General features: G+C 36.1%; 1 protein-coding gene across 1 annotated transcript in view; it reads right to left on the bottom strand.

The window, feature by feature from the left end:
• The window catches only part of MYO16 (myosin XVI), a 412,211-nt gene that overhangs the window by 143,536 nt on the left and 253,930 nt on the right, over window positions 1–14,745 (bottom strand). The window lies entirely within an intron of this gene.

Below are 14,745 nucleotides of genomic sequence, written 5' to 3'. Positions count from 1 at the left end.
TCATTAAGTTTATGAGCCTCAAGGCATTTCTCCACCAGCATTTGCTACTTTAAAATGCTGATTCATTAAATACAGCTTACCTAGTTAAGAGCCACAGTATCAGATGTAAACTTTAAAAAGTGCATTGAGTACCTGCTTATAACTTTCACAAGTATCCTTTTAAAATGTTGACAATATACTTCAAAATTATTTCATATAACTGCTGATTGTAGTTCATGGATCAGTTTCAGATCAGCTGACTTACAAGAATTCCTCCTCTCCCCAAATACACAGGTATGACCATATGTATTCTGGTATGTATACAATACAAGTAATTCTGAACAGTAAGATCCCTTTAAAGCACTTTAGGTTAAGGCCCCTCAAGTCACTAGTCACTCTACTGACTTTTGAAATACTGGGAAATATACATTATTTGCACAAGAATGAGACATTTGGAAGAAGGATTAATATTGTTGTTTAATTAATCAATAAAAATTATTTGCCTATCATGGGCTAGGAAAGTCTCAGACAATACATGAATATGAGTTAGCGCAGTATCTAACTTTACCCGCTTGTTCTACAAAGCAAGAATATTCTCCTCTGGATGTTAAATGGAGTAAATATGTATGCATTTATGTATGTTATCTATTTAGCAATCAACTGTCCACAATCATCACCACCTTAACATAAGCAGAGGGTTCTACTTTTTGCACAGCCAGCAAGCCATGCAGCGCTGAACACAGGGTTCAGCTACGGAGAATTCGTGGCTGCTCTCCCACGCTCAGCAAGACCTGCCTTGCTTCCCCCTGCCCCAGGACCCATTTCTGTCCCAGGTGTGATCCAGGACTGCCAAAAATGGCAACAGGATGGATGTGTGTGTGTGTGTTCCTCTCACATCTTCTCAGCCCTCCCAGTAAAATCATGCCAGATGAAAGCTCACAAATTCACAAATAAACTACTTCTGATATTAAATCTCCCATGGAGTCTTCCATTACCTCTCATAAAAGACCCATAAGCTGTATCCTCAGCAAACCTGAAATAAACTTTACAGGTTGTACATTGAGAACTTGATTGAAGGGCTGCATCTAAGTAGGTTGCTTATGTGCTGAAGTTACACTGACTTTCCACTGTATAAAAGGAACTTGCCTTCCTAAAGCAAGAGAACTTGCAGATTTACTTCAGCTCTTTCACGGTTTGTGCATCCAAATAGGACAAAGAGACTCCCTGTTGAGTCTTATTTCTAAAGTCCATGCTGTGTTTACACACAAGGATTTGCAGTTTGTGCAAGTTAGTTCTGTAGGCAAGCTAGGCCTGTATCCAAATACATTGTTTTCTAAATGAAATGAAATAAAATAAAATAAAATTAAAATAAAATAAAATAAAATAAACTGAACACACAAGAAAGTTGATAGCAGAATAAATTATGCCTCAGAGTAGCCCATTTTTTCCCCCTAAGAGACATGGGACGCTGGAATGGGAAGACATTAGAGAGGATTTGAATTACATGTTTAAAACACAGGCTCTAGAATAAACTACAGAACCATAGAACTTAATAAGATATTCCCATTTGTTCCAGTTTGACTTAAGGACCAACCTAACTCCATAACATAGTCACTGAAGTTAAATTCAGCATGGCACATATTTTATCAGATGCTGCTCCATTCCTCTTTAATTACTACCTGATTGAGGAGTCCTGTTTAAACAGGGGGCTAGGTCTGGACATATGGCAAATATACATAATGGAGGTGAAAATATACTGGAAAGCAATCACTGAGAGTATGACGGAAATGGGGAAAGGACAGCAGGTACAAGGAAGTAGATGCATCTCTATTAGTGAATCTGATATATCTAGCTGCACCTGAAACCAAAGACATGACATACAGAAGCAAACACAAAGGAAAACTCAGAAATATTAGGATAAAAATATACAATCTCTAGCAGTAGCAGTTTTAACCCATCTGGATTTGGGACAAGAAAGTGACAGAAAATGAAGTCCAAGAGAACAATGATTTCAAGAGGAAAACATATTCAAAGAAGGGTCATATAGACTTTTTCTTTGTTTTATTCATTACTGGAAAGTTTTAATAACATGGGACAGTCTCCAATTGTTTTCCAATGAATTATTCCACTAAATAAATTATTTTCCTATTTAATAGCCACAGATTTTATTTTACAAGTGATTAGCACTGTTCTTAGTCTTTGTAATCCTCATCTTGAGTGAAAAAACAGATCACAAAACTGACATCAACGTGCCAGTGTCAAAATAAATATTACAGTTACTGCGTATGTTTAATAATAAGCTGCAATACCAGCTTGGTAAACTGATTTCTACTCATTTAATGATTTGGTTATGTTAAAATTGCACGAAGATTAAAGCAGAAATTAGAAGGTGCCAGTATTTGTAATAAACCATAAAATACACTTATCTGTAATTATGGTTACAAATGCGGTTTGTTTATCAAATGGTATTTCTACATTGTTGCAGTGCATTTTTTCATCATTTTAGTCAGCAAAAAAAATCTACTAAGTTTTTTTTTTATTTAAGAGGACTTCCTTGATATTCATAGTTCTTTGTGCAAAGTGGATTTGTTCTAACAATTTTTTTCATGCATATTACTACTATTCAAGAAATCTTAAAACTTCAAATCAGATAAGAAGAAGCCATATTAGCATAGATGGGTCACAGACGAAAATCTTAGAATCATAAAATCATTTAGGTTGGAAAAGACCTTTAAGATCATCGAGTCCAAAATGGCATGTTAGGAAGCACAGAACCTCATAGATGTTTCTTCCTTGAAACACTCTGAACTACTCCCATTCAGCTCTCCCCAGTGTGTCTCTTTGTCTTATCCAGAGTGCTGTTTCCACAGATCTGATAAAAATACAGCTTTTCCTGGTTAGATAAGCTAATATATGTGTGAAAATCATTACACATCCCCAACCCCCCTGTTCTACTTTACATCTGTTGGCTGCCAATCAAAGGTGACTTGAAACTTTTGAAACTATACTTGAACCTATTTTTGTTTACTTTTGATATCAACCACTGAGTACATCAAGTTTCATATGATTTATGTTGTACTGTACTAAGCTGCAGCAATAACACTTTGTGCCGTGATTCCAAGAGGTGTCATAAACTAACTGAAGATAAACAAGACCCATACATAGGATAAAGAAGTTCCAAAGATCATCTGGGTGATGGGTGATTCGGTTCAAGATATTCCTGCACCATTCTGTCCTGCATTATAATGCATAAATTAATTTTAGAAGCCAGAGTGATGGAGTTGCCAATTTTAGGAGCTGTATAAAATTGAGATGCTAACATGTTCTGGTCATTAGCACTCAATTAACATATTCAGAACGCTTTGGTTGCTTACTTGTAGCCTTTAGACAAAACTCAGTTTGGGCAGTTATATTTTAACTAAAAAAATTCTGTGTGCAAATCCAGCAGGCATCAAAGGAACCTGTGAATGCTACTAACCTGGCACAATCAAGTTAACTCAGTGAAGAGGTCATTTTGGGTTATGATTAATGACAGAATTATGGGGAAAAAACTGTGCTACACTTTGGGTTGACCTTGCCTGACTTTCCCAGAGAGAGCTGGCTGCAGTAACTGCAAAGTTACTCCAGTGCAGTGAAAAATTCAAGCCAGCTCAGGGAGTTCAAACAACTGTGACAGGTATCGTCTCTCAGATCTAACGTTAAGTTGAGATGAGCTGGGTTCAATGACTGGGGATTCTGTATGCCAGTAACAGTTTCCTAAATGACCCGTTCCTGACTGGAAATTCATCTACAGTATTTGTATCAGGAGGATTCTAAGAGTGACTTCTGAAATATAAATTGCAGAACTGTATTATCACTCTAGATTCATGCAACGCAATAGCTAAGTGGTTTCAGGAGCTGAATCCACTGAATCTCCCCCCACATACGAGACGATTAGCATCCTAGTAAAGTGCAGAGACATATTTTGTACTTAAACTAAAAGCCAAATGAGCTCCTCTACCATTTTTATAAGAGAGTAATCACATCTACTTTTAAGCTAGGGTTTCTACGGCAATTTTATCCCTTGGAGCTACATCCATTTTCAGTCTGACGTGAAATACTGGTGGGCTGTCTAAACAGTCAGCACTTAATTTCTTCAACAGAGGACAACCAAATTTAACCTCAATATATATTTAAGTTTCATGGATCTCTGGAGATTTCTTTTTTCTAACAAAAGGTTGAACTTGGCCCAGAAACTTTAAGGTGTTGTAAGACACTCATCAACAGAATTCATTAAAAATTGGGAAGTAATCTGGGTCATGGTTTTGGGGTGGGTTTTTTTCCATTTTCTTTCACTATTTTGAGCAACTTTTTTCCAAACAATGTTTTATTGTATGTTTAGTTTTCCATTAAAATGAAGGCAGATTTATGTTCTGTCTTCAACAGACTCTGTAGATCCCAGTGCTTTTAATTTCCAGGTTTATTTCCTTCTTTTGGATTAAACAGATTTCATTTCACTTTTTTCCTGCCTCCTACTCTTTATCTTTCATGCCACAGACAGATCATTCTCCTTGTGTTTTTTGCATGTATTTCCATATCATGCTTACCCCAAAGGAGACAAGAAAGACAAAGCCTCTCTCAATCAAAGAAATAGCAAATGGTATTATGCCAAGTCAAATGAAGTAAATGCAAGTTTGTGAATTAAAACTAAACATGCAGAAGTAAGCTGACTAGAGCTATAAAAAGGCAAAAGTCATAGTGGTTTTATATGGTCTGATGTTATTTTTTCTGTTCTGGACTGCTCACTGGCATCAAGAAAATGTAAAATACCACAGACGTGCGTGAGTTCCTTTAGGACAATACAGAAATACAAGGAGGAGTGCCCTGGCTCTACTGTACCACACTAAACATACAATTTATCCCTGAAAAAAACATCTAATTTGTTCATTTACATGTATTTAGTTCTACACCTTTGGCTTTTAGAATTATGATGGAGAGAAAAACAGTTGTTGAAAAGAGAGGTAATTGTAATGAATTATTTCTTTACCTCTGAGAGTCTGCCAATGGAGTGCTGTACAGCCTCTGCTGCTATTCAATCAATATGTATGAAGAATAATACAATGAAGAGGGGATTGTTAACATCACATAAAAAAAATACCCAGAGGAATATGAGTTTCAAATTTACACTCTCAAACAAAGCAGAATTTCTAAAGCATTTATTCTGAAAGCCAGCCAAATAACAAGTCCACTTGGGACCTAAGACAAAGACACTGAGCTACATCTCAGACTTATTTTACTACCTTTACTTTGTTAAATAAAAATTATTCTTGGATTTCATGTAAATTAATGATTATTAAGCATCATTGGAGCTATACATTCTTAAAGCATCCTTTGGGTATAAAGCAGCAATGTCAAAAGCAGCTAATGTCAAAACTGGAATAAATAAATTAAACATCAAAATCCAAAGCTAAGGTACCTCTGTTTTCAAGTAGAAAAATACTGTTTTGGATACCTTGACATGTAATTAGAATGCAAGTGTGCAGGCGGGTATGTAACTAACCTAGAATTTACAAGAACTGCATGGTCAGATACTCAAAACTTTTTATGAAATAAAATTAACATAGAGGTATACCTTGTGCATGAGGTGTAGGTATCTGCAAATATAAACCCAGCCATTTAATTTGCAAAATAAAGCAGATGACACAGAAGAGAATTTCAGTTTTGTTTTGAAAACCTAAGCTGTGATCCTGATTATATCTTCTGCAATTACAATGCTAACCTCCTAGTAATGTATCTTGTAGGACACAACTATCCACAAGTATTTCACAGAAGGAGGAGTTTTAAGGAAGACAAAATGTAGTCAATTTTCAGAAAGATACTGTATAATATTAACTTTAACACTGACACTATTAGCTATTTTCTAGAATATTAAGGTGCACAGTGATAGTCTTAGGGAGGAAGTTTTAGCTTACATGGTCTGTTCAACATACCTGCCCTGTTAAAAAACAATGAAAAATTTCTTAGCTTCTGTACACTAATAGACTACTCAGGGTTCCATCATATTTTCATTAAAATATAAGAGTCTAAGCCTAAAGTCTAAGCCTTAAAAGCTTAGCTGAACAAAGTGAAATACATGGGTAAGAAAAATGAGATTAATTAGACCACAGGGTAACACTTTAAAAAGTCAATATTGGATGCAAAAAGAACCTCAAACCTAGTTATACTTTTTTTGTCTTTTTCTCTCTCAGATATATCTGAAAACATGTATTGTAAAATGTTACATTAGAATGAGATAAAATCAGTTGTTATTAATCAATATAACTTTAAACCATGAAGATGTATCTCAATGCAATATATAATATATTTTCTGGTGTCCTTACTCAACAAAGCTGCATTAGTCATCATTATTACTATCCAGCATAACAAATCAGACACATCAGCCATGTACTGGTGTTGCATCTCAACTCTTTCTTCTTTGAAGTGTAAAGAACAACACTGATGTTTGAAGATTGTGGTCCAAGAGATTAATGAAGCCTGAATTTCAAAGAAAGAATAGGACAAGAAAAAGAGAGCTAAAGGGGGGAAAAAAAGTTCCTTTTGGTTCAATTCCTGTTCATTTCTGGGCAGGAAAAAGAACAAAACAAGTTGAATAATCTCATGAACCCTATTTACTCAGAAAACCTGCATGAAAGAGGAAGATAAATGAAAATTGAAGAAAGTAGGATTACTGGAGTAAAAGTGTTACCAGTTGAAATAAAAGGTAAGTGGAGGCTGAAGTTGTAAGAAGGCAGGGAAAAACACATGAAAGAGAACAATGTGAAAGCGCATTTTGCTGGAATATGCATATGATACACATGCAGTAAAGAAGGTTCAACTTAAAAAGAAACTCAGTAAAAAAATTCAGATATCAGTAAATGCAGGGTAAACAGGAAAAGAATAGATGGTGTGTAGCAAAAGTAAACAAAGCAAATCAAAACAGAAAAAAAAGTGAAAGACAACAGACAAAATTTAGACAATTCTTTTGATGTTGAAATTATTTCAGGTTACATAGATACAGAACTCACTGAAGCAAGTTCAAACCTGCTCCAGAATCTCAAATATATCTGCTTCTCCTCTCTCCATTACCTTCCTAATAACTAGCTGGTGTAATTTAGCTGTCAGACCTCACTGGAATTTAAGTAAATGGAATTACCTCATTCCATGTGGAATCTACAGATCTTGTCCTTAAAATAGTACTATTGGTTGTGAATCAGATTTTCATAGTAGTATTGTTTGAGGATAACCAAGAAACAAACGTTCACAGTTGAAGCTTTTCACTAAACAGCTGAAATATAAGTAAATCATGTCAGGAAGATGTAAACTGATGGAAGTGTATAATTTTTTTGTTTGTTTGTTTGCTACTATGTAGTTTTAAAAAAAAACAAAACCAAATCTAAACTACCTTCACTTTTACTTAGAGCTTCACCTATCTGTATTCCCTTATTGTACTGAAACAATTTCCAGCAAAATTAACTGAGAATTAATTCCCTCAGTTTTTGAAATCTGTGTTTGAAATTGCATCTTCATATTACCTCATTTAGAAAGTTTTTTACAGCGTGCTTGAAAAGTCTTTATATCCCAATGGTCCTTTGCTGTCTAGGCATGCTAATATACATAGTTTGCACTACATGTATTACTGCATTATCCTTTAAGTGTTAAAGTATTTAAAATGCAAGCTTTTTGGAGAAAAGCAATGTGCTGCATGAAGTCAGGTTAGGAGAGGAAAATCTGCACAGTACCAAAAAACCACGTATTTACTTGTTCAACCAGAACTTGAATGTTTGTTTCCAATTTAAGAGACCTTTGGAAGAGAAGAGAAGACATGAAAGAAGCAGAGAAATGGGGAAAAAAAGTTGAGTATAGATAAATTCGGTATGTCTATATATGTTCATGCACACACAAATTCAAGGTATATTACTTTGAGGCACCTGAAATATAAGAAAGTAAAGAAAATACATGTTGTCTTTGAACCTCTAAGATATTTTTTAAATTTCAAAATTAGTCCAGACAATGTATCACAAAACCTTATTTCACAATGATCTAAGCTTTACCTCTAAACCCCTCAACTGTTATGCAAAATATTTTTTCGGGGGGGGGGAGGGGGGCGGGGCGGGAAGATAATTCTATTTTATTAGATATGAAATTGAATTCAGCTTGGATACCCAAAGATAAACAACTTTTCTTAGAGCGCACCAGCATTACTTTTGGCAAAGTAAATATTTTTCTAAATAATTCAATACAATAACTTGAAAATTAACTTCTTACTCAGTATTCATTACAAAAAACATATGTGGGAATAGGATAACAGCAAGCTGATAAATTTCAGACACTCCCTTTGAGAATCACACAAACATAGTCATCCAGACTTTAAAGTTCCTTATCCTCTGTAAAATATCAAGTGCACTTCTAATTTTTGAAGGTCTCAGTTCATGGCTTAGTAAGGTGCTCAATGCCAAGTACAGGAAAATGAACATAAAGAAAGTAGAAAAGAGTGGTAAGGTATCTGTACGATTTAATGCAAAGTAAAAATTATGTTGGGAAAGGAAAAATAAGTGGGAGACTGGTTCATATTTTTCCTCTTCTTCACTCACATCTTTACTAAGAACTAAATGCCAAAAGATCCATGGCAAAAAAACGTAGGGGTGACAGATAAGCCACAAAACATTAGCTTAAAACTTTCCCCCAGGGCTACCATCTATTAAAAGTGTTAATCAAGTACAAGTTTACAGGCAGTATGCTAAAGAAACATACATATTGTAGAGAATATACATATGCAAAGGAGAGAAATTAATGGAGAACCTTGAATATTTAGCTGTTTATTGATAACATGGGACAATATTAGATATTCCTTAATTCTCATAAAAAATTAATGAGGATCTTCTATGTTTCTGCAGGTTCCTTGAATGTCCTCTGCACCTCTCAAGAGTTTAGCTGCCTGGGCTGTGCAAGAAGCTCTGCTGGGCACTGCTTCACCCAGGAGCAGCTTTTGAGCTCAGGCGCTGGGCCCTGGTGCTGGCCGAGGTGGGGCCAGTCATGCCTGTGCCCAGCCACCGAGCTCCTGTCTCCCGTGGCATGGGCCAGCATGCCAGCCTGGCCTCAGCCTGCCCCGGTTCCCATGGCCCTTCCCAGCCCTCCAGGGCTGTGTCTGACCCCAGTGACCATCCCTGGACATCCCTAGACCTGCTGGATGCTGCAGGGATGTGCCAGGAGGAGGGTGAGGATGCTGCATGCCTCCCTCCTCCAGCCTCCATCTCCTGCTTCCCGACTCTCCTGCCCGCATGGGGCAGCACCTGCTCCACGTTCTCTCGCCATTACTCAAAATTGCCTAAATTCTGGAAATGGTACTGGAAACTCAGAGTTCTAAGCAGACCTAGCAAAACTGTCGCTAGCATTCGAGAATGATTTCGAGGTTTGAAAGTCTCACCCAGTATGATTTCACCTAGTTCTGTGCAAACAGGGAACGGGTTTCAGCCAAGAAGTGTTAGGAGGACTTGGCCCTCATGGCCTTTCAGCTACAGGGATGGTAAGCCTAACATCTCCTGTCACAGCCTTTCTCTCCTCCTGTGCCTACACCTCCCACAACAGAAAAGTGAAACACAGCTGAGGAATCTCTGGGTCTGATCGTTACCTTCCTCCTAAATTTAGATACAATGAATGACACTTCCCTGGTTGCCTGGAGCTTTAGTCTGGCAACAGGATTTTAAAACAAAGTTGATCCTCAACAGTGAAGTTCATGGAGCCTCAATACTAGACTTTATTGGGTTGACACTGAGAATTTTGGTACAACTAATTTATGCTGAGTTTCAGCACACAAAGTCTAAGGGCAGTTTGATAAAGTGATGTAACTTGGCACGTCATATAGAAACTGTTATTACAGCAGGACTACCACCTGTGGGAAGATCTGATATAAGTCTTCCAGATCTAGTTATTTCATTCACAGTATTTAGATTGAATCATTTTTTTTAAGACAAGTCTAACACTTCTTTGGATTTTCCTCTAGTCATCAGACACAGGTATCAGCAACAGGCGATTTGTGAAGTAAAGGGATCAAAAGAGTAGTCTGTAACCACCTCTGTGAACTTTCACAGATGCATCTGGGCTTTATGGGGGTACTGAAAGTTTAAATCAAAGTGAATGTGCATGAGGAAAAGAGTGATCTATTAAGCTTGTATATACAAGGAAAGAGCATGGAATGTGAGAGGACTGGAACATCCCTAAAATGTCTATTTTTCAAATTATGTAGGACTAATTAACCCCCCACCAACTTTTCTCTATGAATTTACCTTGTATCATTAGACTGCTACAGCTGTATTTGTAGACAAATGGCACAGGTATAGAAAACTGTTAGATTACTTTCAAGATTTATATTTCTTTCTGTTGCATTTTAAATGAGAAAATAATCAAATGTTTGGAAAGAAAAATGGCATCCAAATGTGAAAGGAAAGAAAAAGAGAGGGCATGGAAACATGCAACATCTTCCTGGCTTTATACCTGTAACAGAAAACAAAGAGGCTGCCTCTTAAATTGGTTGAATTGGGGAGAGTTGTGGTAACTCGCCACTCACACAGTCTTGAAAATTCTCATCCTGAGCTCTTTGTGAAGGAAAGGAAGAGTGGGAATCAAAATGGATGATACTAGAATAATCACCATTTCCCATATATTGTCATAGTGCTTGTTAGAAAAAAATGATGACTGGAAACACATAAAAAGTCAGACATAAGGCTTTGCACTTAATGCCTCTCAAAATTGTCTACTGGGATCTTTTCTATGCCATTCACTTTCCTGTACTGTAATTTTTAAGCCCATTTTGAAGACTGACCTTATAATTTACAGTGGGGAATGATTTCCTCAGTGATCAAGCAAAGGGGTTCTGAAGAGTTTAGACTTCAATGAGAAATTCAATCACTTCACTAAAATTACTACTTTGTACATGAAATTAATGGAAAGTTTTCTTATTGACAGTGAAGAGGGCATCTGCTCTGAAAAACTGTAAAAGAAGATCCAGCAGTTCTGTGAACATCTGATCTACAGCTATTGTTGCAGAAGAGTTTCAATGCTTTTTAAGGGGTGGCAGAAACAGCACAGGCAGAGAGAGAGAGCACATACTGCAGTGCACATCATCGTTCTATGGGAGAAAGGAAAGTTTTACACATCTGAGAACAGCAGTCTGACAATGCAAACACAAAATGTACTCTCTGACCACAGCCCAGCTCCTGCATGAGTGTGTACACTAACATTTTCCCCAGCTTGAAGCTGTTTAGTTTTACTTATACAGGTTATTTACAAGCACTATATTTTAACCTATAAATGCTGGGTGACAGAGATCTGACATTACAAGGGAGGACTAAAAAACATCTGTCAGAATCACCTTGCAGTACTGAAAGCACTGTATCAGTTTGCCTACGCTACCAAAAGTCGCAACAATACAATCAATTAAGAGAACTAGCAACCTTGTTTAAACTCAAAACGGTGACATCAAGTTTAACAGATGCCAAACCCACCACCATTTCTGAAACCATTTTCTACAGTTAAGTAGCCTTAAGCTATATTTCTAATATACATACCTAGCTGTAATGACATGACTTTTAATGATAGTATGTTTGAGTATCTTACATACATATATTACACATTCTTATATTGTTATAGATATACTGCAGCTTTAGAATATCAATGCTAATATGAAGTGATTGGCCCAAAATAATAAAAGCAGGTCTTTCCAATTTTTTCTGTAAAAGTTTTTCCCACATTTTTTCTTTCCTGTCTTTCTGATATTCACCAGAGTTGAAGACCATTTACAAGCTGATCTATCACCATTGTCACCTCTCTTTACTCTCTGTTTCACTTTGTTTGCAAGATTTATCACTAAGGTAGTACCTACTGTAACTATGAGGCTAAACTTAATGTAGTAGAAAAGCTAGTACATCCTTTATTATGAGGCTAAATTTCAGATGCCAGAAAAGTGATGCTTACATTAATGGACTGTATCTGCACTCAGAAAAACAAAACAAAATAAAGCAAAGCAAAACAAAACAAAACAAACCCAAAATGTCAAGAGCATCAAGACCAAATTGAGACCATAACTTCAAATCTCTAACCTCTCTGTATTACACATCAACATTAAGATAAACAAAGTTCTCCAGTTCTTTTGAAACACACCAAGTTAATAGAAATTTTGGAAATTTCAGTCAAGGTTCTGCTAATAAAAATCAGCTTCTGAATGTAATGAACACATGGGAGTAGCTGTTGTCAATCAAAAAGCCTCGACTTGCCCTTTCAAGACTCTTATTTCTGACATGCCTCCCCTGCTCAATCTTGAAAAATGATCTTACCTTTCAGGAATTGCTTCTGTCTTTATCCATCATGATCCATACGCAGATACGGTGGGACATGTATTCATTCACATCCCTCCCTACACAGATTTAGATCGCTTGCTACTTTAAGATCCTAGTTGTGTATAGGTTCAACAGAAAGTGGCCAGCTATCTGTCTTCACACGTTGCCCTAGCAGTCATAATGGTTGCCAGAACATACATTTCAGTTTCTGAGCTCAAGCTCCCTCTCAGGACTACACCAAACACCACAGATTTACAACCTAACAACTCCCCCCACACATTGGGGTGAAACCCCAGCCTTACTGAAACTCAGTGACTCCAAAGGGGAGGGATTTCCCCTTTTAGTTATTTACATTAACTCTTAATCCAGGATTATATACTGCTTAATACCTGGACTGCCTCTCACCTTTTACAGCACCAGGTCTAACAATAACCACTATTGACAATACTACTTTGATTCTTTAAGGCACTTTGTTCTAAAATGAGAATAAAAGGACAATTCCATGCCTCATTTCTCCTATTGCAATGATTTAAGCAAACAGTGCAAAAATAGGGTTATCGTGTGATCTTAACAGCCATAATTCACTAAGGTTGTTCAATCTTCTACATAAAGGTGCAATATTAACACAAAGAGGAATCGAAAACTTATCAAAAAACCCAGGCGGGCATAAACTACATATAGTTTCAAAAGGGCTGCTATCTAATTAATTTTACTATTACACTTGCTTAAAGAAAACATGAAAAATTCACTTATTGATGTTACCAGAATGTATGATCTCATCAAAATTTGACTAAGCCAGAAATCATGAATTTAAAACATAGGACAAATCTTGCCTTCCTGATTCATGTATGAGTTTGATGCGGTAGAAATTCACCTCTAGTTTAACTCTCAACCAAGAAAGATCTAGCCCACTGAACTACTATATTCAGGAGTTTAAGGTAATAAATATTTGGCCCAAACTCTCTCTCAGTTATGCAAGATACAATCTACTCTATGTAGCCAAAGCAAAGCTTTATTGATAAAAGCAGCTTTATGCAAATATTTCGCTGTAAATTACTTCTAAAGCTTTGGCACTGCAATGTTCAGACATCTATTTAGGAATAGCATTTTGTTCTTTTTGGATGCTTATCAGATATCTTATCAGATAAAGCTTTGTTCATGTGAATCTAATTATTCAGGCTTTTGCTAAGTTCTTTCCTGTTGGAGCTTCTTGCAAAGTGACTTCAAACTGTTTCATTTTCTGAATAAACTGAGTGATACCAAACAACTTTTCCTAGAAGAGGAATAAATTAATTATTGGTAGCTCAGAAACCTTTCGGTCTTCAAAGACTTCAAAGGATTTAAAAAATAGAACTTAACTCTTCCCATCCCCACCTTTGAAGTTGGACATTTTTAGTAAAGCAACTCAACCTCAGGTTTCTTCAGAGCTAGTGCATTACACTATTCTGTATAATAACAGAAGTGCTAACAGCTTAAAACATTACCAAACAACAGTAGTCTGAACACTTGTGTTTAAGAAAAAATCAGAATCAAGTAAGTTTTTTTCTGCAAAAAATAATGTGGTATCTTTCTATTCACAGGTCCCAAACGTAGGACTACTACTTTATTCAAGTACTAGCCAGAATGGACAATAGAAAAGTTGAGAGAAAAATCCATGGGAAAAAGACTTAGAAATTAAAAACTCAAACCACTCATTTTGCATTATTTTAATTACTATTCATCTTTTTACAATTACTCACTATACTCATTATAAATTTAGCCCATTTAAGAGATCATTAATGCCAAACAGGCTTCTCTCATTTCAGTGACATTTCTTAGGAAAGGCTGAAGAAAGCAAGCCAAATGATCTAAAACAATAATATGTTTTAATTCCAAAATAATCCAAATTACTAATTTTTGAGATAGCCCCAACATTTCCTGAAAACAAACAAACAAACAAACAAAAACCCAATACTTACAGTTATATTAAACATTTGGAGTGTATTTAGCCTTAGACATACCACATTTAGATGTTTATATACAGCTCTTCATGTTTAAGCCCTTACTGTTAAAGGGGATGTAGTTAGCACAGTTTATGAAGGCACAAACGTGGTTCAGTTCACCCCAAAGCACACATCTACATGTAACTGTACAGAGTTGAGAAGAGACTCAAGCTCCTTTGATTGCAAATGGGAGTCAAGACAACCAGCTTATGTGGACACACACACAAAGACCTAATTTTAGGTGTTGGATGTTGAATCCTATCCTTGGTTTCAAAGCAGTGAAAGCTTTGTTTCTGTTTTTCATAATAATATGAAGTAAAGTAAGTATCAAAATAAAAATAGAAATATCAGTTACATATAGTGACATTTCATCAAAATTGACATATTCCATAAGAAAGCTCTAATTTTAATGAAACAGTTTTTCTTGAAGACAA

The sequence above is a fragment of the Falco rusticolus genome, chromosome 2 (assembly GCF_015220075.1).
Source record: "Falco rusticolus isolate bFalRus1 chromosome 2, bFalRus1.pri, whole genome shotgun sequence".
In the NCBI taxonomy this organism is placed as follows: Eukaryota; Metazoa; Chordata; class Aves; order Falconiformes; family Falconidae; genus Falco; species Falco rusticolus.
The sequence above is the reverse complement of the archived record's forward strand: the minus strand, read 5'-3'. Positions and strand labels throughout refer to the sequence as shown.